General features: G+C 38.7%; 1 long non-coding RNA gene across 1 annotated transcript in view; it reads right to left on the bottom strand.

The window, feature by feature from the left end:
* Nucleotides 1-971: 971 nt before the first annotated feature.
* Nucleotides 972-25,573, bottom strand: part of LOC109501655 — a 165,657-nt gene continuing 141,055 nt past the window's right edge. Inside the window, exons 3-11 of the long non-coding RNA XR_006600853.1 lie at nucleotides 23,847-23,951; nucleotides 23,548-23,680; nucleotides 20,452-20,551; nucleotides 16,365-16,441; nucleotides 9,725-9,780; nucleotides 8,917-8,985; nucleotides 8,526-8,749; nucleotides 6,677-6,869; nucleotides 972-2,571 (exon numbers count right to left, since the gene is read on the bottom strand). This is a non-coding gene — a long non-coding RNA (uncharacterized LOC109501655). The remainder of the gene's footprint in view (nucleotides 2,572-6,676; nucleotides 6,870-8,525; nucleotides 8,750-8,916; nucleotides 8,986-9,724; nucleotides 9,781-16,364; nucleotides 16,442-20,451; nucleotides 20,552-23,547; nucleotides 23,681-23,846; nucleotides 23,952-25,573) is intronic.

The raw sequence follows: 25,573 nt of genomic DNA, 5'->3' as shown, positions 1-25,573 counted from the left end.
ACGGTTTTTTATTAACAATCATTGCCATTGTACCCGAGGCTTTTCATTTCTTCTTTATCTTCATTATAACCTACATGTTTCCTTTTACAGTGTTTTCTGAAAAACAGCAAAGCAGTACGTGTGCTAATAAAACTAAAACCGAGATTTAATTTCTTAGACAAATTCGAGGCAGGCTGACAAACTCAGACTTGTGGGAAGACTGGATGGATGGTTGCCTGGCAAATACTTCATGAGTCATTGTTTTTAAAACCTCCAGAGCCAGGAAGAAAGGGCTGATTAGCTGGGATGAGTTATCATATTCCCATTTCATATATTTCTGGAAATAGTACAGTTTTGTGAATGTGTTAAATGATCCCAAATTAATACATGATGATAGAAGCAGAAGATGAGCTGATTTAGGCAAATGTGGCCCCATGACCTAGTCATGAACTTTTCTCAAGTGGGGGCAACAGTCCTCTTCCAGCAGTCCCTTAGGCATTTGTATTTATATGTGTACATGTCTGCTCCCTCACTGGCTGGTAGAGTTCCCTGAGATGGAGAATAAGTGTTTTCATCTTTATTTTACGGCTCAGACTAAAGAATATTAGCCATAATAGAATCATGTAGATGAACAATTCCCTGGTGGCTGGCTAGAAAAGGGATTTTTGAGCATAGTAGTAATGAAAGAAATCTCAAAGGACATTATTAAAATATTTGAATATATAAAAATTTAAAATGTCTCCACACTACTCCCTGCTCCATAAATGCCTAAGCTCATAAATGAACTTAAATGTCAAAACAAGTAGGGGAAAATATTTTTAGTAAAATTGACAGCAAGGGATTTAATGCCTTTAATATATAAAGAACTCATAAACATCAATAAGAAAAAATATTAAGAGCACAATAGTTAAATGGGTAAAGGACATAAATACATAAAAAAGAAAAGAAAGAAAAGAAAATAGAAATGACTAATAAATATTAAAAATGCCCAACTTCACTTTTTTTTCCAAAAAAATTTTTTATTGTGGTAAAATACACATAACATAAAATTTACCATCTTAACCATTTTTAAGTGTATAGTTCAGTGTCCAGCTTCACTTTTAATTGAAGAAATACAGAATAAAAAAAACCAGATATCGTTTTTGATCATTAGATAAAAGATTCTTTTTCAGTCTTAAGAATGATAAGCCTGGCAAAGGCAGAATGAATAGCAATGTATTTTGGTGCAACCTATCTGGAAAGCAATTTGGGAATATGTATCAAAAACTTTAAAGACGTTCATACTCTTTGACGTAAGAATCCCAATTTTAGAAATCTATCTGAAGGAAACAATCTGAAATGTGAGTAAAAGCGTTTATAGTACATAAACTTGACAAAAATAGTAGAAAAATTTAAAAGTGCAATGGTAAGATTTAATCAAATAAATTTTGGTATAGCCAGACAATAGATTATTTACACATCATTTAAAATGTCAATGGCATTTTTTTTTAAAACATGGAAAATGCTTGTAGTTTGAAGTGAAAAGTATAAAATACTCATTTATGCATGCAGGCATATCTGCATAGAAAAATTACTAGAAAGAAATATGCCAGCCTATCAGCAAGAACTATTTCTGGATAGTAGAATTCCATGTAACTTCGTTTTCATCTCCTTCATATGTATTTTTGAGCTTTTCACAACAAAAATGTACTACAAGTAGAAAGCCAGTTGTTAAAGAAAAGCAAGGAATAGGCAACACGTGGAAGAAGGTTCTTTTTAATTCAGGAGACATTTGAAAGCTATATGCTGTGGAGAAGAGTGGAGAGGGCCAGGTTAAAGGTCTAAGAAGAGGCTTTACTGTGGGTGAGGTCCTGGGGCACAGGGTTGGAGGAGACCTGGGGAGGAACCTCCTCTACCAAGGACTGAAGGAGAAGGATGCAGACAGGTTAGTCACCGGCAGTAAGGAGGTGGAGAGATTCTTGCTTGATGACTATGACTTTCCCTGAAGGAGAAAACAAGTGAGATTCTCTGCTGGGCATCTTTGGTGAAGCTTGAGAAAAGTGAGCAGATTTGAAATTGCCACTGAGCACAAAGGAAGGACCTCACGTGTTATTTATCCTCAAAACCTGCTCCTTATTCTTATCTTCTGATCAGTGATTGGCATCAATGATCCAAGACAGAAACCTGGAAATCATCCTACCCATTCCTATTGATTAATAAAGTTCTCATAGTTCAATCCCCTAATTATCTCTCGAACCAATCTTCTCTCCACCCCCTCTCCATCTTCTTGCTTGATCTATTGCAGATTCTAAACTGGTCTCTCTAGGCTCCTTTGTATCCCCATCTTTCAAAAATCCAATTAGGGATGTTGTCATACTTCCATTTAAAATACTTCCTGGTCTTCAATTGCCTTTAGGATAAAATCCAAATTCTGTTCCAGGATATACAGGGCACTTTGACCTGGTTCTTGTACCTTTTCAACTTTATTTTTTTCCCCATCATTTGTCTGTCCATCCATCCATCTATGTGTCCATCTATTCCATTCCATTCCAATCCATCCATCCTTCTATTCGCAAGTGCCAACAGCATGCTGGAAACCATGTAGGCTAAGTGCTAGGGAAGCAATACAAAGAAGTCTAGACGTGGTGTCTGCACAAGAGCAACTTACTGTCTGGGGAGCTAAATAGACATAAATATGTGTGATACATGTTATACTTATCACAATGTGCTAAGGATGCAGTGAAGGCACAAGGGAATGACTGTCAGGTCTCTGAGGCAGGGATTGGCAGGGAGATGGAATCAGAAAAAGTTTCACAGAGGATAAGACCCTTGAACTGAATCTTGACAGGTAAGTAGATTTTTGGTTCCTCCCCTTCTCCTCCACCTTCTCCTCCTCCTTCTTTTGTGAAAATGGAGAAAGGTGCTTCAGGTAGAGGCATTAATATGAACAAAGACATGGAAGTATGACACAGTTAGTGGCATTGGTGGACCTGCATGTTTGGTATATCTGTAGCACAGAGTGCAAGACCCTGTGTGTGTGTGGGGGGGGGGGAGGCAAGCAGTGGAGGAGGATGTGTAGTAAGAAAAAGAGACTGGAGAAGAAGGAGGCAGAGGTCAGATGGTGGAGTTCTAGGCTCTGTCCTGAAGGCAATGGAAAATAATTGACAGGGTTTAGATGGAAGGGTAACAAAATTAGATTTGGGATTTTAAAAGATCTGGTTGGCTATAATGTGGACAATGGATTGGAGGGATGTAAGATACTGGAGGCAGTGAGGCCTTTTTGAGGTTGCTATTTAGAAGGGAGATGATGAAGGTCTCAGGGCTAAACTAAGGAAAGAAAGTGGAATGTTTCAGAAATGCTAAGGAGGTATTATGTTCTCTAGCAATGCTTCTCCAACTCTGAGTTCCTGAACTGGTGGAGGTCTGTGTACTGTTTGTTACCAGTCTTCTGGGAGAGAAATACAGAAAGTGACAGTAAGCATGTAGAAATTTTTGTAGCAGGTTAAAGGAGTAATTTTGTATCTGTTAAATGTAATAATGAAAAAATTGGACTTGTATTTTGTAGATCTTTGCTTTTTATTTCATTTGTCTGCTAATTAATTTTTATTGTATTTTATAAAAGTATTGGGCCCATATATGGGCAAGCAATACAAAGTGGACCTCATCACGGTTGGTTGAGAGGTACTCATCTGCAGGACTTGGTAACTGAGTGAATGTGGGAATAGGTGGGAGGAGGGGAATAAGATGACTCTCGTGTTCTGACAACTGGGTGTGATGGTTATAGAAAGTTAAAGAAGTGCCATTTTGGGGGAAAGAGGGTAACCCCCACTTCCCTATTATTTTGGGTTACAGTGATATTTTTAAAAATCCATTTGGGGAAACATGTTATAATCTTTCATGCATCTTGGGTTTTGCATGCACTTTTTCTCTATCAATAACATTCCTTACTCCCTTCTTCACTTGACTAATTTAAAGACAAATGTTTCAGAAGCATTTTTGTATCATCAGCATCGGGCTAAATGCCCAACTCATTCATTATTTCATTTAATCTTCACAATAGCCCTGTGAAGGAGGGATCTCATTTTGTAGATGAGAAAACAGGTTTGGAGAGGCTACGTAACTTGCTCAAGGTCACTCAGCTGGTAAACTGGTAGAGCTGGGCTAAGAACTCAAGAAATCCAATTCAAGAACACATATGCATATTGTCTAGTCAAGACTCAGTGTAACTGTTGCCTCTTCTAGGAAGCCTTCCCTGCTGTCTTTACTTATGGGTACATCTTCTGCATTTCCACAAGACACATGCACGCATCTGTCTCCATCCTGGCACTTGTCATGATCAATTAGAAGCTTTCATTCATTTGTTGTTGTTTCCCTTTCTTTCCTAAACCGGACACTACCTGAGGGAAGGAAGGATTCCTTACATCTCTGATTCCTCAATCCACAGCCTAGCGGCCAGTGTTAAGTAGGAGCTTGGTAAATGTCTGTTGAGTAAATGGAGGTGTGAGAAAACATGGTATTTTATTGGGGGATGTTTGAGGAGGACAGAAAATAGAGAGTATGGGCTAAATCTAAATAAGTAAACTGGGGCAGATCATGAAGATTGCTATATTTTGTGTTTAGGAATTTGCAAACAGCAGTCACAGAATCCTTTATCCTTTTCACCTCCATAGATACCATACTTTTCAATGTTGTAGCTCTGTACTGGGGACACTAATCAGTGATGTGTCAGTACATGTTTAACAGCTACCTGCTCCCCCTTTCCCTACAAAAATCCCTGATTTGTTGTGCTTTTTGATTTCCATGGTGTACATGCTCCTGTAATGGCCAATTTCAAGCTACCAATGTGATGCTAGTCAACATTAAAGTGGGAAGAGATTCAGTTTTGATGCCAAGATAAAATATTCCACCACACGGTTACAATAGACACAAAGCATCTCAAGACCACAGCTAATAGTAAAATGTAGTGAATTAGGAAGGGAGGAGTTTGGAGAGTTTATTACCTGTTTTTAATACGTCTTTAATGATACCTTTATATAATTTAATTTTTAATAGCGGCCGTGTTTAACCTCTGGCTTACAAAATTCCTTGAGTTTTAACAGTTGGCTCTCATGAGCTGATGTGAGGTGACACCACTGTCACTAATCTTTTTATCTATAGATTCATTCAAGCCCAATTCGTGGGCCTAATTTTGTTCCTAAGGAGGTCCCTATAAGAGGTTCTGGGTCAGTAGCTTTTTGAGGTAGTATTAGCTCCCTTGTAATCTGCTCTAATCTTTGTGATCCGGTTCCTGAGTACCTGAGTTTTGACCTTGTTTTGCAACAAGCAAATTGTCCTACAGAAACCACCATCCTTGTAGAGACTGCTTCTTGTCCCGAATGCTAGTTTCCCTCTGATGCCTTCTCCAGGTAGAGTTGATCAAGGTGTACAAGTTACATGTGGACTGCTTGCTTGGACTGTCGCTTGCTACATTTTATTCTATTGCTTACCTGCCCCACTACTGCTTAAATTTGCAAGGAAGTTTGCAAGGAAGTTTGGACTTGCTTTGAATTCTAGTACATGGTTCTTCTATCCTGCTCATCCTCTTAGTTTTGGATCTACTTTTGGGCTCAAGATTCTGTATTCCTTTGGCTTCAGTAACTGACACCTGGCCTTACTCCATGATCTGATTACAGGGATGTCTGGCTTCCTGACTTTGGCCTAGCCAACCACAGCTCAAATTCAAATGCTGATAAATAGCAACATGAGAAAATGAGCTAATTTAAGGAGGTCTTACAATTTTATTGTTATCAATATCTGTCAATAGTTGCCAAAACCCTGGTTGCCTTACTTGCAAACAGTTCCTGGAGAGTCAAGACCCTGGGAATTTTTGAAGGGTGCTTAAGTTAACATAATGGAGCCAATGAAACAATCAAAAGGCAGCTCTCCACCAGCTATCAATTCAAAGAAGGTTCAGAGGAGCTTGAGTGAACATGTGGGTCTTTTACAGATTGAGTTTCTCCTTGCTATAGCCCATAGGAAAGGCATATGGGATAAATCTAGACTAAGCACTAGACGTTTTTGAAATAAAAGACACTATACTCATGCATAGTCTTATACTTATTTGCTATCTGAACCTAATAAAATCAAGGCTCTTCATTAAGAAGGGGTTTGGTATTTCTCTTAATGTTCAATAGATATTAACACTGGTAACCTAATATTGATACAGAACTAATTTTAATAGATTTCAGTCTTAAATACCATTGAATGATCTGGGGATCGACTTGAGAAAAACCACAAGGAGAAAAGCATGTTAAAAACTTCAGCTGGTTCTCTCAGTGGGAATAAACACCTTTAGTTGGTAGTTTAGGACTCATGCTGTTGGTCAGAGGTGAAGAACTGCCCCTGTGCCTCATTGATGCTTTGCACCTGCTTAGGGGTAGCTGGGGCAGTTCCTAGTCTAGGAAAAGGTCTCCGAGCTTATCACTGAACAAAATAAATCCTTACTAATTCCAAAAGTGTTTGGTTTTTCCACACTCTAGGAGAGTAGCTGTGTTTAATGACATAGTAAAAATCTGCCCTGGAACAGGAAGTTGGTTTTCTGGAGAATATTTTCATTCTCAGACTTTTTCCATAGAAAGAGAATTACCTTAAATCTTTTCCCGGATAAGGTAGGGTTAGAAACAAATATTCCAAGAAATACATCAACAACGGAGTGAATTTGGAGAGCTTGGTGTCTTACCTTTTCATCAAAGAAAGTGATGCCAAGCAGGCCAGGCTTCATGGGCATGTGGCCCATGAAGTTGCATAGAGTCCTGTGCTGAGAAAGGCTCCAACTTAGCCTAACACTGCTGCCATTTTGGATTTCTATATTTCTGAACAAGGCCCCCCGCATTTTCATTTTTCACTGGGCCCTGCAAGTGAGGTAGCTGGTCCTATTGACAAAAGAGGTGGAATTAGGCTTTCAAAGAGGATTTTTTTTTTTTCCTGCAAGGGTGCCCCAGGATAACACTGAAAACATGCCTTGAAAAAAAGAATGATAATTTTTATTTATCCAGCTAGGCAAGACTTCACTGAGAATGCCACAAATGGTGTTATAAACATCCAAGTGTGTCTAACAGCCTACATTTATATACCACATCGCCTCATCCTTCATTCCCCATTTTGCAGTTCAGGATACGAGACACGGATAGGATAAGAAAATCATCAATGGTCCTTTCTACTAAATGGAGTAATGACATTGGTGTTAAAAGATGCTTCGTAGTATCTCTGGTTATTCTAGTTATTACTCTTGAATTCAGAGAAAACTAATGAGCTAGGGCCCTTCACAGGCCTAAGCCAATGTGCATTTGGAAGCTAATGGTGAATTGCACTATAGAACAAAATACATTCTCTCCTTTGGAACATCAACTACTGACAATTTTATTAGGGGGAAAGTACTAAATACAACACAGTTTAGTGTCTCATAACTGACATTCGATTTTTACTCAAACATTTTAAACTACACTACTAAGCTTATGTGTTAGAGGCAACATTTTCATCCTTAGAAATTTATCCTATACTTTATTCCTTCCAGGGAATTGAGGATTTGGCTTATACTTGTTGGATACATTATGTGATCCTATAAAGCCATTTTCAAATTACCTCGACTTTATTTTCAAAAATCTTTGTAGGTACCAAGGGCGCCTGGGTGGCTCAGTTGGTTGGGTGTCCAACTTCGGGTCAGGTCATGATCTGGTGGTTTGTGGGTTCGAGCCCCACATCAGGCTCTGTGCTGACAGCTTGGAGCCTGGAGCCTGCTTCGGATTCTGTGTCTCCCCCTCTCTCTGCCCTTCCCATGCTCATGCTCTGTCTCCTCTGTCTCTCAATAATAAGTAAAGGTAAAAAAAAAATTAAAAAAAATATTTGTAGGTATCAGACCATACTGTTTCGAGGATGGGCTCTATCATCTCATTTTCTGGTCCTTAGGTTTGCATCTATACTAAAGATAATAAAAACAGACCCTCCCATAGTTGCCACAAGAGTAGGAAGTACCCAGCACTTTTTAGAACATAGTTAGAACTCTGTATATGTGAATAATTATTTCATTTATGAAAACTCGTACAGAATAGTTCAGTAGGTGGATCTTGGGGGTATAACATCTCTAAGCTTCAGTTTCTTCAGCATAAAATAAAGTTAATAACAACCATCTCACAGGGTGTTATAAGGATTAAATAGGATAATGTGTAAGAAGTGCTTAGCACAGGGCCTGGCATATCATCCTAAGTCTTACCAACTAGTATCTTCTATTATTCTATTTGAATTTTCTCTCTGTAATGTAGGTCTAGGTAATTTCCCAGTGAAATTTGGGACACGGTATAAACTACTTTATTTTTAATAATATTTTTCATCTTTTTCTTCTCCATAGGTTGCATTCTGTTAGGAGAAGGAGGTAAATGTTGGCTTTCACTATACAGTAATACTTTTCTGTATGAATTATGCATTTTAAAAATAAACTCTGGAAAGATATGTTGGTCTTTTTCCAGTGATCCTTTTATAAAGGGCTATTAAAATAACACATAAAAGAAATAACATTCATTCATTATTAATACCTTGTAGCAGTGATTACATCAGCTCAGTCTGGCCATCGATCGGTCCTCAAAGCCCTCAATTCACCCGGAACTCAAGGAGCAGACAACAGAGGGAAACCAAACAGCACATCTTCTCCCATGTCCTCCAGAACCTGTTCCATCAGTGAGGGCCTCCTTCTCCTGCCCCTTCAGCCCTTCTTCTCCATTGGTTCCTTTTCCTCTACCCCCCGGTGTGGTCAGGCCTTCTTAAACAAGAAACAAAATAATTTTTCTCTCAAACTTGTTCCTCCCTTGAAGTACCTTGCCCTTTTCTTTGACTGCTAAACTTATGATAAAAATGGTCTTTACTTCCTTAACATCTGTCACTTGTCACTCTCTTCTTTCACCCCTATGACTTTCTGGAAACAGTTACCTTGAAAACGTTAAGAACTTCCTAATCATCAAGGCTTTTGACCTTTTCTTTGTCTTCATTCTTCTTGACCTGTTTGAAACATGTGACACTGTTGAAATTTTGACCATCTCTTAGAGTCTGGGACACTGTTCATACTTTTCTGGACATTTGTGTCTTGGTTTCTTCATAGGAAACAGCAATGATGCCAACTTTGCAGAATGTTGTGAGGATAACACGAGGTGTTATTGTTAACATGTACAGCAATCAGTAAGTTTCACTTGACAATCTCATTTACCCCCAGGATTCTAAGTCTTATACTACATAGATGACTCCTATATCTATATTTGTGTTTTGATCTTTCTCTAGATATTCATTCTTCCTTTTTAACCTCTATTTTTACCTATGATAATAACATCCTGGGTGGTTAGAGCTGGGAGAGTTCTTAGAGAGACTATTCTCAACTTACAGTGGAAGAAATAGTATGCAGAGGAAATGGTTTGGGCTGCAGGGTCAGTAAGGATGGCTTTAGCTTCAAATGTCAGAAATCCCAATGTAATTGGTTTAAATGTGTGATCTACCATAACAAGAAATACAAGAGTATGGCATGTGAGGGTTGGTTCGTGTAGAATTTCAATGATAGCATCACAGGCCCAATTTCTCTCTCTACTGGCTCTGCCATCCTCAGCACGTTGGTCTGTTCATAGGCCAGTTCCTTGTGGTGAGATGGATGTGGTGGTTCCTAGTGTCCCATTCGTACCTGACAATGGCCATTGAAAGGACAGACCATCTTATCCAGTATAGCTCTTCTTAAGAGTGAGTGTTCACTAACCTGAAGCACACAGCCGATTGTCCTTCATACTTCATTGGCCAGACTTGTGACATGCCCTGGGAATGGAAGATGTAATTGACTTAGACCAATTAGAATTTGCCCTCTGAGACTGAGTCCAGCCTCCTCCAAAGCACATGGACTACGATGTTGGGTTAATACAGAAACTAAATCTGGTTTCTTTGAGATTAGAAAGGAAGAAGGTACAGTGGAAAATGAATGTTGGGCCATATCCCACAGTGTCTGTCACCATCTCCCAGGAAGTCAGTGGCAAGTGCCACAACCCGAACTCAGGTTTCCTGATCTGTACCCAACTCTCTTCCAATAATTCTTACTGCCTCTCAACATTGGAGCCAGACTCAACACGTCCACCATCTAACTGTTCACCTTTCTACTCAGACTTGCCCCTTATCACATTTTCTTATGTACTGACCATTTTCTTCTAAAGGTGGGCTACCATTTTCTCCCGTTAGCCATTTTTGACTTGTCTCCTTATTCTCCATAGTTCATTTCCTAAATCTTATTTAATCATTCTATTAAAAAAATCTCATACATTCACTGTTTTCTTTCCATCATTACTATTATCTCTGAGTGACATCTTTATTATATATGACTTGGATTATTATAATAGTCTGATAACTGATCTTCCTGAACTGCCTCTCTTTCCACCTCTCATTTACTCTTCAAATCATTGCTATATTCATCTTCCTAAAATATTCTTCCTACCCTTGAAAAAACTTCTTTAGAAGGGTGCCCAATGAGACCAAGCTTTAATAGTTTTTTAAAATTAGAATAAGTTGTTATTTAAAAGTTGTCAGTAGCTTCTATTTCTAGTGTTAGAATTTATAAATTTCCTTGGGAAATTTATATCCTTTTACCTGAGAACAATCTCTAGAATGGTTTCTTTTAGCTAGATGTAAGGCAAATAAGATACCATTGTTTATTTTATTTTATTTTATTATTATTTTATATGTTTATTCATTTCCTGAGAGAGGGAGACAGAGTGTGAGCAGAGGAGGGGCAGACCTCCAGGCTCTGAACTGTCAGGACAGAGCCCAATGTAGGGTTTGAACCGTGAGATCATGACCTGAGCTAAAGTTGGATGAGCCACCCAGGCGCCCCTAGGTACCGTTGTTTACAGGAAAATGTGTAACAGAACCTTTGTTTTATGTTGACAAATACTACCCTTCTGGGAGGTTCCAAAAAAAAAAAAAAAAGATGGGTATATTTGCATAAGGTGCAAGAAGTCTTCTGGGAAGTAGTGGATAAAGCTATGATACTCTCCTTTTTGAAGTTTAATATTATTAGAAAAGTATCAGATGAATTAAAATGGACCCAACTTAGGTCATTTGGCAAAAACATCAAATTAGTTTGAAAAGTAACTTATCATAATAGGAAGGATAATCCAGAGTGATGACCAAAGCCATATGCAAAAGCTTAGAATAAGTTTGGGGAGGCCTGGTTCTAGAAGGGCCTGTCTGAGCTTAGTGGGGAGGCTTTAAAAATTGCTGCATGCATATATAAGCGTGTACACACACACACACACACACACACACAAGAAGCCAAAGTCATAGAAGGGCAAATTTAAGGTCTAGTACTGAAGTGATTTGGGGGGCGGCATGTGTAGTTTCTAAGCTGTCCTAATACTGATGGAGAGCCATCTCCACTAGTAGGTGAGGAATTCTACCACCGCAGTGCTAGCAGCTATAAATCAGTACCTCATGTTTTTTGGGGGGATTCTGGGATTTTGGAGTCACAGTTGTCTTGCAATCAGGCAAGAAAAGATATGAAGCTATCTGGATTGGGAAGAAAGAAGTAAAACTCTCTTTATTCAGAGACAACATGATCATTTACACAGGACATCCTATGTAACCTACAAAAGAGCTCCCAGAATTATTAAGTGACTTTAGCAAGACTGTAGGATACAAAATTATATACAAAACTTCATTGGATTTCAATATATAGTACTAGCTATGAATAACCAGACACTGAAATATAAAAGTAACATAAAAATATAAAATATTTGGAGATTAATTTGAGAAAAAGTGTGAAAGATTGGTACATGGAAAATGATAAAACATTGGTGAGAGAAATTAAAGAAGATCAAAATACAGAGATATATTGTGTTTACAGATTGGAAGACTCAATATGGTTAGGAGAGCAGTTCTCTAAATTATTATATAGATTCAAAGCAATCCCAATCAAAAATCCCAGTGGTTTTTTTGGTAGAAATTAAAAAGCTGATTCTAAAATTTATATGGAAATGCAAAAGATCTAGAATAGCTTAAATAATTCGAAATAAGAGAACCAATTTGGAGGACTTAAGCTACCTTACTTTAAAGCTTTTTATAACACTTTAGTAACTAAGACAATGTGGTATTGGCATCAAGGTAGACAAATAGATCAATGGAACAGAATAGAATCCAGAAATAGACCTACACATATATGGTCAATTGATTTTTGACAAGCGTATTTAGATGAAAAGGATAGTTTTTTCAACAAATGATGCTACAACAATTAGATATTTATCTGCCAAAAAACCACATTTCCCCCCCAAACCTCTTCAATTCATATCTTGCACCAATACAAAAAAATGAACTCAACATGGATCATAGAGTTAAATATAAAACTATAAAACAAGAAGAGAACAAGAAAATCTTTGTGACTTGGCAAAGATTCCTTAAAGGCAAAAGCACAATGCATTAAAAAAAAAAAAAAGATACATGGGACTTCAGCAAAATTAAGAACTTCTACTCTTTAAAGCTAAAGACTGGGGAAAATATTTGTACATCATATATCTGATAAAGGGCTTATACACAGAATGCGTAAAGAACTCTGAAATCTCAGTGATAATAATAATTTTAAAATGGACAAAAGTTTTGACCAGATACTTCATCAAAGAAGCTATAAAAGTGGCAAATAAAAAAACATGAAAGGTTTTTACTCATTGGGGAAATGCAAATTAAAACCATAATAAGATATCACTACACACCTATTCGACTGTCCAAAATTAAAAAGCGGTGACCATGCCGACCTTTCTCAAGGACGTGGAACAACTGAAATTCTCATATACTGCTGGCAGGAATGCAAAGTGATATACCATTTTGGCAAATAGTATGGCAGTTAATTAAAAAGCAACATAAACATACTAGGTGACTCAGCCACTTCATGGCTAGGCATTAATCTAGGAGAAATGAAGGCATATGTTCCTACAAAGACTTGTATATGAATATTGAAAGTAGCTTTATTTGTAATAGCCCCAAACTAAAAACAATGCAAATGTCCATCAACATGGTGAATGAAAAAACAAATATGGCATATCCATATAATGGAATACCACTTACTAGCAAAAAGGAACAAACTATTGATACACCCAACAATATGGATGAATCTCAAAAAATTGTGTTGAGTGAAAGAAGTCAGACTAAAGAGTCAATAGTGTATAATTCCATTTATACAAAGTTCTTGAAAGTGCCAATTAACCTACAGTGGCAGAAAGCAGATCAACAATTGCCTAGCGATGGGGCAGGAGGAAGAGATTACAAGGGGCACAAGGAAACTTTTGGGGGTGATTGATATGTTCATTATGTTGATTGTGGTGATGGTTTCATGGGTGTATACACATGTCAAAATTTACCAAATTATATGCTTTAAACATGCACAGTTAATTATATGTCAATTATACTTCAATAAAGCTGTTAAAAAAAGAGATATTTTAAATAGGTAAAAATAGGTAATATTTGAAATACTAGTTGTACCTAGTGAGTCTATATTTCTCCAACTGACTAACCTCCAAACCCTTGGATCTGGCATTTGCTTTCTGTGGTCCCATCTCAGGCTAATACTCCTGCTGTATTTCCCACTGACATTTTGAATTTCAAAGGGGACTGTTTCCTGAAACGGTATTATCTTTTCTCATGCATTTCATTATCCTGGAATGGGCGGCCTACCATCTTCTGATCTCACATAGAGATAATCCCTCCTTCTTCTGAACCCCCATAATTCTTTGTACTTTATGGCACTCATCATATTCATCTTTATATTATAGCTTATAAATACATTTCTTACCTCCCCTATAACAGTAAAAGATTCTTGAAGTTAGTGACCCGTGTATCTATTATTCGTCCTAATACCATAATGGTGTCTTAGAGAATATCTTATAAATAGTAACTGTATATATGTAGTTGTTTAACTGAGGATTTTTTAATACTGCTCAAAGACTAAACAACATTTTATCGTGTTTAAAAAATATGAAACTTTTCCTAATTGTGATGTATGCAATCTTTGTTCACATAAGATTGGGGAATATTTTTCCTTTGTTTAGGTTGTTTAATCTCTCAATCTATTGTGAATACCTTGTGTTTATCATCTTTAAGACATTTCTCATTACCTGAGTACCAGAAACTATTGTTTGTAGTAGATTTGTAATTGTTCAAGGATCTCCCACATAATGTACAAGGGTTGGGCAAAATGGCATATAAATTCAATGATTATAAAGAAAATAACAAAAGTCTGTTTCTGGAACATCTTTTTCTATTTTTGACCCCATGTTGAAATAATGAAATCCAAGTCCTATCTAAGAAATAGGCCAGTGATAAAACCTAAGAATAATTTTGTTGCGGAGTTAAAGTGAACAAGAAACTGGGCTAAGAGGAAAGCTTTACTTCAGTTTCAAATATCGGAAAAAACTGGGAAATTGGATAAAAGGAGTTCAGGAAATTGTACTGGATGAAAATGATGTTTTGTATTTGTTCTAACGTGAAAACATCTATTTCCCTCACACAGAGATGGATACGTAATGGTCTCAAATCTAATGGAAGTGCTCATTTCCAGGGGTATTGTAGTTCTGAAATGGGTTTGTTTGAGGATTCTAGGTCTAATTTCATATCATTAAACTCTGAAATTACAGAAGCCTTTCCAAAGTAATCCTTGAGCCTCAAAACGGCCTCATGGTGCACCACGAGCGTGTTGTGTACAAAGTCTGAAGGGCTTGTAATACAATCCTCCTTCTGGTAGCGACCAGTGCTGTGCTCGGTTCTTGCCTTTCCCATGGGCTGCATTTCTCAGTGTCAGAGCTCAGCCCGGGTGCTGGAGTGGCAGCCGCTAAAGGTTTCTAAAGCCGGTAACAGGGCAGAGGTGACAATGTCAGGGTTTGGATGAGACCTGGGTTTGAATACTAGTTCCACTACATATGAGCTCTGTGGCCCGGACCCAGCCTGCTCGCTTCCTGAGCCTAAATGTCCCCATCTGCCAAAAGGGTACCATGAATGTCAAGACCTAGCATGGTGCCTCGACACGTGTGCGTGTGGTTAGTTTTATTAGCAACGAGAAATTGGCTTAGTTTTACTTCAAGAAAATAGTCTTAGCCTCGTGCTAAGGATAATTTTAGAAAACGAGAGTGTGAATGTGGGCATTTTTCTTAGAAACAGTTCTAGAGGAAATTTGGTGGCTGTGTATCTAGTGTTAAAAGGCCTACCCAACCTTGTCTAAGAGTCACAATGTCAATGCCTTCAAACAGATACACAAATGGTGTTATGGAACCCCAGATATTGTCCACTCCATTCACTGTGGGCAGGAAGAGGGTCTATTTTTAAGGGGACAGAAGAAGACCATAACTGGCTAAAAATAGGGTTCTCCTGTCTTCCGTCTGTCACTTTCACCCTTCATTTTTCTGTCCACCCCCATGTTTCCTAAAGTCTCCTTATCATCTCTGTTCACTTTTCCCTCCTCTTTCTCTACTCTAGAAATGGTACATGTTATGAAAGAGAAAATTCTTGACACCATCCCCAGAAAGTCAGTGGTGGGGGTAATGCATTTTTAATCCTGAACACCTGGCCTCCTTTTATTTGGCTGCCGGAATGAGGAGGTTTTTTTGATTATTCAAAGAAGTCCTTTTGCTGGTGTTCACAAATGACTAAAAAGGTTAATAAATTTCAGAATCTGCCTGGTAATCCAGGGAGATAGAACTCTGCAAACACAGACTTTTCCTTTTAGGTTGAATCTGACATTATGAAAAGCTCCCCGTCTCTTTCCACACTCGAAGTATTTATCCAGGCGTTAAACACTGAGCAGCAAAAGCGTAGCAAGGGAGCTAACATTAATTGTGGGTCCACTTTGCAGAAGGTTTCTCACATTATCTCATGTAGTCTTTGTGACGATCCCGGGGGGCAAGCATCACCATTTCCATATTTCATAGGTGAGGGCGCCAGGGGGCTTCAACATGCCCTGCCGGGGAGGGAATTGCTCCAGTGCAGTTTCCCTAAGCACTGGTGACCCCTTGCAAGATTTAGCCATCGTCTGCAGCTGATCCCCTCACCCCAGTCGTGGTATCCTGCTGTAACACCTTGATATAAGTGCTCTTCGCGCACCATGCAGTGCCAATTATGGCAACACGTAGCTCCCAATTTCAACCACCGTGTGTGGCCAGTCAACTCTTTGGGGTGTCAAGGGCAGAGTCCATCTTTCTAGGAAAGAGGGCTTTGAAATTGACATCCCCTCCCTCAGCAGTGCAAGCGCAGCATCTGTGTCCCCGAATCTCTTTCATCTGCTCTGATTACACAGAGGCAGGTCTGCAAGTCCCTTATGTTGGCTGGGGTGGTGAGGTAGTGTGTGTGGGATGATGGTGGGTGGTAACGCCAGTTACCTGTCAGGGGTGCCTCTCAGTAAAGGCGGCAGGGCAGCGGCAGGAGTACTTGGTGGTTTTGGTCTTCAGTTATGATTCTGAGAAAATGAGAACATCATTTACACATAGATTATCAAACTGAATCCTTTTAACAACGCTGTGAGGAAGGTTCGATTATGATCCCGGGGTAATGTAGTGATTACGAATAAATACGGGCTTGGGTTTGAATCACTGCTCTGATACTGTCAGTGGTAAGTTCAGGACTTGACATCTGTGTGACTTTCACCTTCCCGTGCCTTGGCTTCCTCTCTGTATGACAGGAAGAATAACACCACCTACCTTATACTGTTGTGAAAAGCAAATGAGGCAACCTATATGGTAGTAAGTGCTCTATAGGTGGTCACTATTGTTATCTCCATTTTCCAGATGAGGAAACTAATACCCAGATGGGTTAGATAACTGCCCAAAGTCACAGAGCTAATAAGTGCTTTCAAAACCCATGCTGTCAGCCATTACTCCATGGCAGTGCTTCTTAGCCTTTTTCACATCCCGGCACACATGGAAAACAATATTACTCATAGGACATTGCGGGGAGTGAGTGGGACAACTCAAGGCTTGAGGCGATTGGTCTGGCGGGCTCTGGCCATCCCCAGTTCCTTCTGGTCAGCTGGTACTCTGCTGTACTGAAACAGGTGCCAAGGATGTCAGGTAAGTCTTCCTAGAGAAAATGCTGTTTTCAGTATAGCTTGAACAGTTAGTAAAGTTTAGTAGTGAAAGCGGGGCGGCGAAGTTGGGTGAGAGGGACTGCTTAATTTTCTTTTCTGGAAAATGGAGATCACAATACTACCTATTATACAGAAAAACTAAATGAAGGAATGTATATGGAAAGACTTTGCAAAATGTGATATCAATTTTAGCTGTTACTATTTCTAAGGAAAATGCACAAAATATTTGAAATCATAAGAGTGATTTAGGCATAGTGGTTACAGAAATGGAACATTTCTACCAAACAGTCACTTGAGGGAAGTTAGAGTTTTGAGATGACCTTCCTCTTGCCCTCCTTCCCTCCCTTACTTCCTTTACTTATCTTTAACCAAATAAAAATGGATGTTAGCTTCCTCCAAGGTTTGTTATGAGGCTTAACCTATTTTCATCCAGTAACTAAAGCAAGTAGGAATAAGTTCAAGAATCCTATAAACCTAAGTCAAGCGATCTCTGAAAGTCAGACTCATTAGCTTTATCTGAGGTAATGGCATGGCAGACCATCTCCATGATGTCGTCCCAGCACTTCTTTGGTGAGGACTTGTTCTGACAGGCAAAGCAGCCGGGTATAAGCTGGACCCAGAAACAAAGCTTTAATCATTAGAGGGGGGGAGATTTGGAGCCGTCAGTCAGCTTGTCTCCTGCCCAGGGCCTGATGTCACCTGAGTCCTATGGAAAGGTTGTGAGTAAAGCTTGAAAGGGCCACCACACTGACTATATTGTCCATCTATGGGGCCCAAGGATGTCTGCCTTGGTCCTGTCTCTCTGAGAGAGGAGGTCAGGAAAGGAAGAGAGACATTCTTCCCAACTGTTCAATGTAACACCAAAATAGCCTTGTCATCCTGACATCAGCTCCATGGCATCAGCTGTGGAGGCAGATGGCAATGCCTGCTGGACATGGTGAACAGTGAAAGAATTTAGGCAATGGGAAGAGAGTAGAGGGTACCATGTGAATGGCTACTAGACTTATTTGTCAGCATATGGGAAATGTTCATAGGAAGAATGATTGGAGGCAAAAAGTAGGAAAACATGGGTTACACATAGAACAAGGCAGTAACAAATCTTGGAGCATTACCACAAGTCTTCATTGCTATTTCATTCCTGCACCCTTGAGCTACTTATACTTTGAGATCCAGGATGAGATCTGGAGCCTAATGCATCTCCAAATATTACCCGTTTTAAGAAGTATTCTTTTAAAGGGTTCATGTAAAATTTGTTCAACTTTGACATTTTCTTTCCAGAGTTTACTGAAAAATTCAGTCAAGTCACTCGCACAAATGCATCAATATTTTAAAAGCTACCAATCTTACACATAAAAAAGAAGACTCACAATCCTCGATAATCTTTAATGTAACACGCATTCATTATATATGAGCCCTCAAAGGGGAAACTCGCGTTGTTCAGAATCCTAAGTGCTACAGAATGGTGGCTTTGGGATAGTTAAATACCACATATTTGCTTTGTAAAACCACCATCAAATGACTTTAGCAGATTAACCCTGAAAGTCATCACGACTCTTTTGTCTTTAATAACGAGGATCAAGCAAAAGGAGAGTGTTTCCTCTGATGTGACATTCTTGTGGTCATAGCTTAACAAGATACCCTCCTTGAAATTTGACTCTGATGATGTTCCTCGGGCCTTGGAGAAGCTGACTCACTCTTTGTGGCTGATCCCAAATGTCACCTCCACTGTGAGCTAGGCCCTAACACCTCAAAAAGGATTAATTGCTCCCATGGAACTTGGTATATGTCTCTGTTATGGCACCATTATCACATGGTATCCTAGCTATTTTTGTGCTTGTTTACCCAATAAACTATGAGCTCCTTGGGAGTGGGGATGGTTTTTGGCACAGGAGGCACTTAACAGACAATTGTGGAATTAAAGACAGTATCTATCATCATTGATGCTATGTTTAAGATATAGATAAATTTATGCACTTGTACAAACAAAGTGAGAAAAAAATGTTCAAGGGGCTGTTGCCATCCAGATATAGAATTAAAAAAAAAATTTAGGAAGCTGTCATCTTAAAATCTCCTGAACTAGAGAGATTCAAGAAAGGTAAGCAATGTTCTGAGGTAAATGACTGAGTTAACAAATGAAAGAAGAATTTTCTGTTATCTAGTATGTGCTTGATTTACACCTATATTTAAAGCTAGAACTCAGGGGAAGGGAAGGAGTTGGGTTTGATATTTATTGAGTGACTTCTGTCTACTAGGTTCTGTAATTGGAGGTTTCTGGTACATTTCACTTTATGTGCAACCACCCTATTGGTTGAGTCCTATCAGCTCCTTTTGTCAAATGGGGAAAACTGAGGGGTGCCTGGGTGGCTCAATCGGTTAAGCGTCTGACTTCAGCTCAGGTCATGATCTCACGGTTCGTTGGTTCGAGCCCCGCGTCGGGCTCTGTGCTGACAGCTCAGAGCCTGGAGCCTGTTTCGGATTCTGTGTCTCCCTCTCTCTCTGACCCTCCCCCGTTCATGCTCTGTCTCTCTCTGTCTCAAAAATAAATAAACGTTAAAAAAAATTTGAGAAAAACGGGGAAAACTGAATTTTGGAGGTTCAGCAATGTGAACACAGTTGTTCCGTCTATTAAATGGCTGAATCAGAATTTGAACCCAAATCTGAAAAAAAATTCTTAGTATGTGTCTATATGTGTTTTAAAAAAAGGGAAGAATTGAATGGTTATTAAGATAATTCAGGGCAACCCTTACCTGTAGCCTACAATTTCCCCTCTTAAATAAATATCCAAGGAAGAGATTTGGGGGAGGGGCTTGAAGTAGGTAATAGATGTGGTGGGTAAGCTGGTGGACTCAGAGTCAGAAACTGGGTAAAGAGCCTGGTTCTGTCACATCCTACTGGTGTGACCTTGGGCCAATTATTTAACCTCCTTGAGCCTCAGTTTCTTTGACTGTAAGATGTGGAAATGGGTGGAGGGAAATAACCATTGTTTGTATGCTACAGGATGTTTTAAGAATAAAATGAGAGAACGTACTGAGCACCTAGACAAGCACTTGCCACTTGGCATTAGGGCTCAACACACTCTAACTGTAATTAGCCATATGTTCTATGTTTATTGCCCAAAGTCAACAGACAGTTGCTCATTTCTCTACTTAATGTTCAGTAGATGCAATCTTAGAGTAAGTGAAGAGAAGCCCACTGAATAATCTTTTCCCCTGTAATCTGCAGCCAGAGTATGGGGTTTGGAGTCATTTGATAGGAGTTTGATTTCTGGTTCTGCTTTGTGATCTTGGTGAGACAGGTTACTCGGTTTCTCTGAACGCGGTTTTCTTATCTGTAAAATGGCAATCAAAACTACACCTATCTAACAGAATTCTTGCCAGGCTCACCTGATAAGTACCAAGGTAAGGAGTACATGAAAGGGCACATAACCTGGTCTAAGAAGAACCAGCAGAGTCTTCTCGAAGGCAGTGAAGTCCAAGTGGACACCTAAAAAAGAAAAGAGCCTTGAAAACCATGATACACATTTATGCCAATAATAATTATGTTATCATTTTATTAATATATATACAGGTCTCCCTCAACTTATGACAGGCTGATGTCTCAATAAATCCACCACAAGTTGAAAATATCTTAAGTCAAAAAGCATTTAACACATCTAACACATCCAACCTACTGAACATCACAGCTTAGTCTAGACTATCTTCAATGTGCTTAGAGCACTTGTATTAGCCTACAGTTGGGCAAAATCATCTAACACAGAGCCTATTTTATAATAAAGTGTTGAATGTCTCATGTAACTTATTGAATACTGTACTGAAAACCAGAATGGTCGTATGGGTACAGAAGGATTGCAAGTGTATCAGTTGTTGACCCTGGCCATGAGCTGCCACGTGCTGGTGCCCACAATCGTGAGGGAGTGTTGCACCACATATCGCCTGCCTAGGAAAATATCAAAATTCAAAGTTTAAAGTACAGTTTCTACTAAATGTGTATTGCTTTCACACCATCATAAAGTAAAAAAAAAAATCATAAGTTGAACAATCATAAGTTGGGGAACATCTGACATTTAACTTTTTTCAAACTATATTTTCCATGCAACTGGTTTCACTTTCTGACATAACCTTAGAATTTCATTAAGTTTTTAAGGGAGGAATGCTGTGATTTTTCTTTTAGTGGATTTTAATTATCTCCAAAATTTGGTCTATCATTTTCCTAAAGGTATTTTTGGTAGAACTTCAGTATTTTGCTATGTCCTCAATCATCAGCTCTACAATGTGAGAATCAAGAGGAATATAGACCATGTAATCCTTTTTGGCTTTCATAATAATTGGGATAAGTCCATGAGCTCTGTGTGTGTGTGTGTGTGTGTGTGTGTGTGTGTGTGTGTAAATGCGTATACATCTTGGATTTGATGCTGAGTTATTCTTGGGGTATAAATAAGACACTGAAAGGCACATTAACTTTTCCAGGTCACTAGGGTTTTCATTAGAATGCTGGACTATTAATAGTTACCTAGTGGTAGAGAGGAAATGATGTTCTAGTCCTTCTCCTCTCTAGAGGGCTTAGCATACCAGAGAGCAACAGTGATTTGCAAGTGTCTGGTTCATAGTGTGCTGGTATTGTTTACAAGGTCAAATTTTGGATTAACCTTTTTTGATGAAAAAAAAAATTCAACAACAGTATCTTCAGGAACATTCTGTTTCTTAAGGAAAATTATTTTACATGTAATTTACCTAGTGCACCACATAAAAATTCTTAGCACAGAATACTCAACACACTGTAAAAATTTATTTCCTTTGAATTGCTTAAATGTCATCGTGTTTGGTACAGATAAGAAAATACCTCCTTGTGCAAATAATCTTGCCAAAGCTTCTCTGCTATAGTCTCACATAAAATGGTCCCGTCTATATAGAAAAGGATAATTGAGTTATTACCTGGTGAACACAAACAACAGAGCCAGCCACAAGAGATAATTCAGAAACCTTTATTATGTTTTGTTATCCTTTAAAACAAGATTATCTGCCCAAAGAATCTAGAAAATTACTTGTACTGTTTCCAACTGATTTTGTCTGAACGATTTCTGTGAGATGCACTGAACAGGCTATGGTGGGATGAGGGATTTGTTAGAATAACCAGATCTGTTATATGGCTGATATTATCAGGTTTTTACTAGACTATTAGCTGCTTGAAGGCACAGTCTGTATCATATTTATCTTTGGATCTCTCCTGTGTCTTGAATGTAGTAGGCATTGTCTAACTAGTTATTGAATTGAGTTAAATTCATTTTACTATGAAAATAATTTCTGAGTCTCCCAGGAATCAGACGGCATTTGAATAATACATTCCTTGATGCTCTTTTTCATTACATCTGGTTTCGTTTCCCACTGGGATCTACATATGTATGGAAACACAGGCGTAGATTTGTGGAAATTATGGATTGTGACAAGGAAAGCAGCATCAAAAATTGGATAACATTTGGCAAATATGGGTAAAATTAATACAGACATGTGTGGACTTACAGAATTCATATAGATTAAGAATTTTTGGGAAAAAAACCCCACAAACACGCCTGTTTTTATGGCTGTAGTACATTATACAGTTTGTCTTCTTTTCTTTTTTTTTAAGTTGATTTATTTGTTTTGAGAGGGAGAGAAAGTGCAAGCAGGGAAGGGGCAGAGAGAAGGGGAGACAGAATTCCATGGAACTCACGAACCATGCAATCATGACTTGAGTCAGATGCTTAAATGACGGAGCCACCTAGATGTCCCTCTCCTACTTTTCTTTTCAAAAAATTTTTTCTATTGAAAATTTTTTTAATGTTTATTTATTTTTGAGAGAGACACAGAGTGTGAGTGGGGGAGGGGCAGAGAATCCCCTAGCAGAGAATCCTTAGCAGGCTCCAGGCTCCAAGCTGTCAGTCAAGAGCCTGACACCGGGCTCAAACTCACGAACCGTGAGATCATGACCTGGACGGAAGTCGGCCACTTAACTCACCCAGCCACCCAGGCGCCCCTTACTTTTCTATGTTGACAGTTTTACTATTAGATAAGCCTGAAATTCAGGTGAGGAGATGCTTGTGTGCTTGTGCATGCATGTATGTAAACAAGAGACAAATGAAATTTTATCCCAATAAGATGAATCTGGCATAGAATGATGATAATGACTGTTAACTGAGAGCCCATTATATATCAGGTAATCTTTAAATACAATAATGTATTTAATGCAGACAACAACTCGATGAATTATCTGTCATTTCCATTTTTTAAGGTTAATAAGCTGATGTTCAGAGCTGTTTAATAACTTGCTCAAGCTCATACAGTAAGTAGCAGAGCTGAGACTTAAACCCGAAACTCTCTGACTAGTAAATTGGTCTTCTTCCCACGTATTGTGCTTGACATAGGAGGAGGCAGCTACACATGGTGATTCTTAACAGTGTCAAAACATCTTTTCCTTTGGGGACAACCCTTGTCTGTAATTATTACCTGTAGAGTCTTTCTTTGAGCCTTAAAGCTAGATTAAGGCTCTGTTTATGTAGAGCAACAAAATAGTCCAATTGCAGCTTCTAGTACTGGCAACATTTACTGGGAAGTCAGTAACTGAACAAAAGTGAGGCACCTTGAATAAAAGAAAAAAGTGAAGTGAGAGGGTGTTTAATGCTTTGTCTTTTTTTTTTTTTTAAATACAACAAATTAAACAATTTGAATTCTGAGTAGAAAGAAACAAGTGAAAATTTATTTCACTTTTCAAACCATGTTGAATTAATATATCCTAGAATTTTTACCTTCAGGTGGTAATGAACGAGCAGCATCGGAAAGCTGCAGGTGGAAGAGGTTGAGAAACAGCATGTGTTTTATCAGTTGGTAAGGGAGCCAAGGTGGTATTTTGACTGTGGAGGAGAATGGTAATATTAGAGAAGCATTTGCTGGTTGGTAGTCAGTCTCCTTTCCTATGAACACAGGGTAATGATAGAGTTGAAACATTAAAACTAAAAACCAATTTATCCATCAGACTGGTTTCTTCAAGTGCTGTGACAGCCAAAAAGAAACCCAGGTCTGCCAAGATGGGCATCTACGCACCTAAATTTCTTTGTTGTGCTATGTGCTCGGCATAGTGGTAAACTAAAGCAGCCTGATTCCTGCCCTCATGAAGCTTATATAGGCTAGACATAAGGAGACATAATAATTTCATAGAGCAGTATTGAGGACTTTTAAAGACTTCACAGTCAAAAAAAACAAAACAAAACAAAAAACCCAGCAACTCAAAGGGAGAAAAATTGCCTCCAGAAGGCCCCTGGAACTAGCCCAAGGCTGTGAGTATTCAAGGGGACTGTGAAAAGACAAGACAATGAAGAGAAAAAATAAGGGTCCCCATGCAGTATTCATCTAGTTAAAGGTAAAGACATCAGTAGGAGATTATACTGCTCTCATTAGAGATACTCGTTTTGTGTTGTGAAACGATAAAGAAAGCCTGAACATTAATGCTCTGACCAGAATGGGTACCATTGTGGTTTAACATAAGCTACCTTTTATTTTATTCACTGGTGACTTGAGGGAAGTGAACTCTAGCAGCTAATCACATTCACTTTCTTATGAAAGTGAATTATTGTGAAGAGGCTTTCATAATAATTAAAAAATATATATTTTATTTATTTATGTCACTGAGGTGAAATTAACCTAAAATTAACCATTTCAAAGTGAACATTTCAGGGGCATTTATTATATTCACAGCGTTGTGCAACCATCCTTTCTATTTAGTTCCATAACATTTTTATCATCCTGAAAGGGAACCCCATACCTATTTAATTATTTTTAAGTTTATTTATTTAGAGAGAGACAAGAGAGCATGAGTGGGGGAGGGGCAGAGAGAGGGATAGAGAGTCCCAAGCAGGCTATGCACCATCAGCACAGAGCCCGACATGGGGCTCGATCCCACCAACTCTGAGATCATGACCTGAGCCCAAACCAAGAGTCAGACACAACCAACAGCCACCCAGGGAACCCCATACCTATTAAGTAATTTCCCCTCATTCTCCCTCCTTCCTGCCTCTGGTAACTACCTATCTTTGCTCTGTCTCTTCTGGGGATTTACCTATTCTGCTTATTTTTTATAAATGGAATCATATAATAAATCTTTTGTGTCTGGCTTCTTTCACTTAGCATAATGCTTTCCATGTTGTAGCATATATCAGTACTCCGTTTCCTTTTATGGTTGAGCAATATTCTATTATATGTATATACCATATTTTGTTTGTCATATGAGTAGACATTGGGTTGTTTCCACCTTTTAGCTCTTGCGAATAGTGCTCCTATGAACCTGTGTTGTTATAGTCCATTTGAACTGCTAAACAAAACACAGACTGGGTAGCTTATAAATATAGAAATTTGTTGCTTTCTGTTGTGGAGGCTGGAAGTCTCTGACCAGGGTGTCAGCATGGTTGGGTGAAGGTCCCTTTCTGGCTCATAGGCTTCCTGTATCCTCACACGGTATAAGGTCTAAGGAGCTCTGTGG

Source organism: Felis catus, chromosome B4 (genome assembly GCF_018350175.1).
Source record: "Felis catus isolate Fca126 chromosome B4, F.catus_Fca126_mat1.0, whole genome shotgun sequence".
NCBI lineage: Eukaryota > Metazoa > Chordata > Mammalia > Carnivora > Felidae > Felis > Felis catus.
This window is presented reverse-complemented; position numbering and strand designations above follow the sequence as displayed.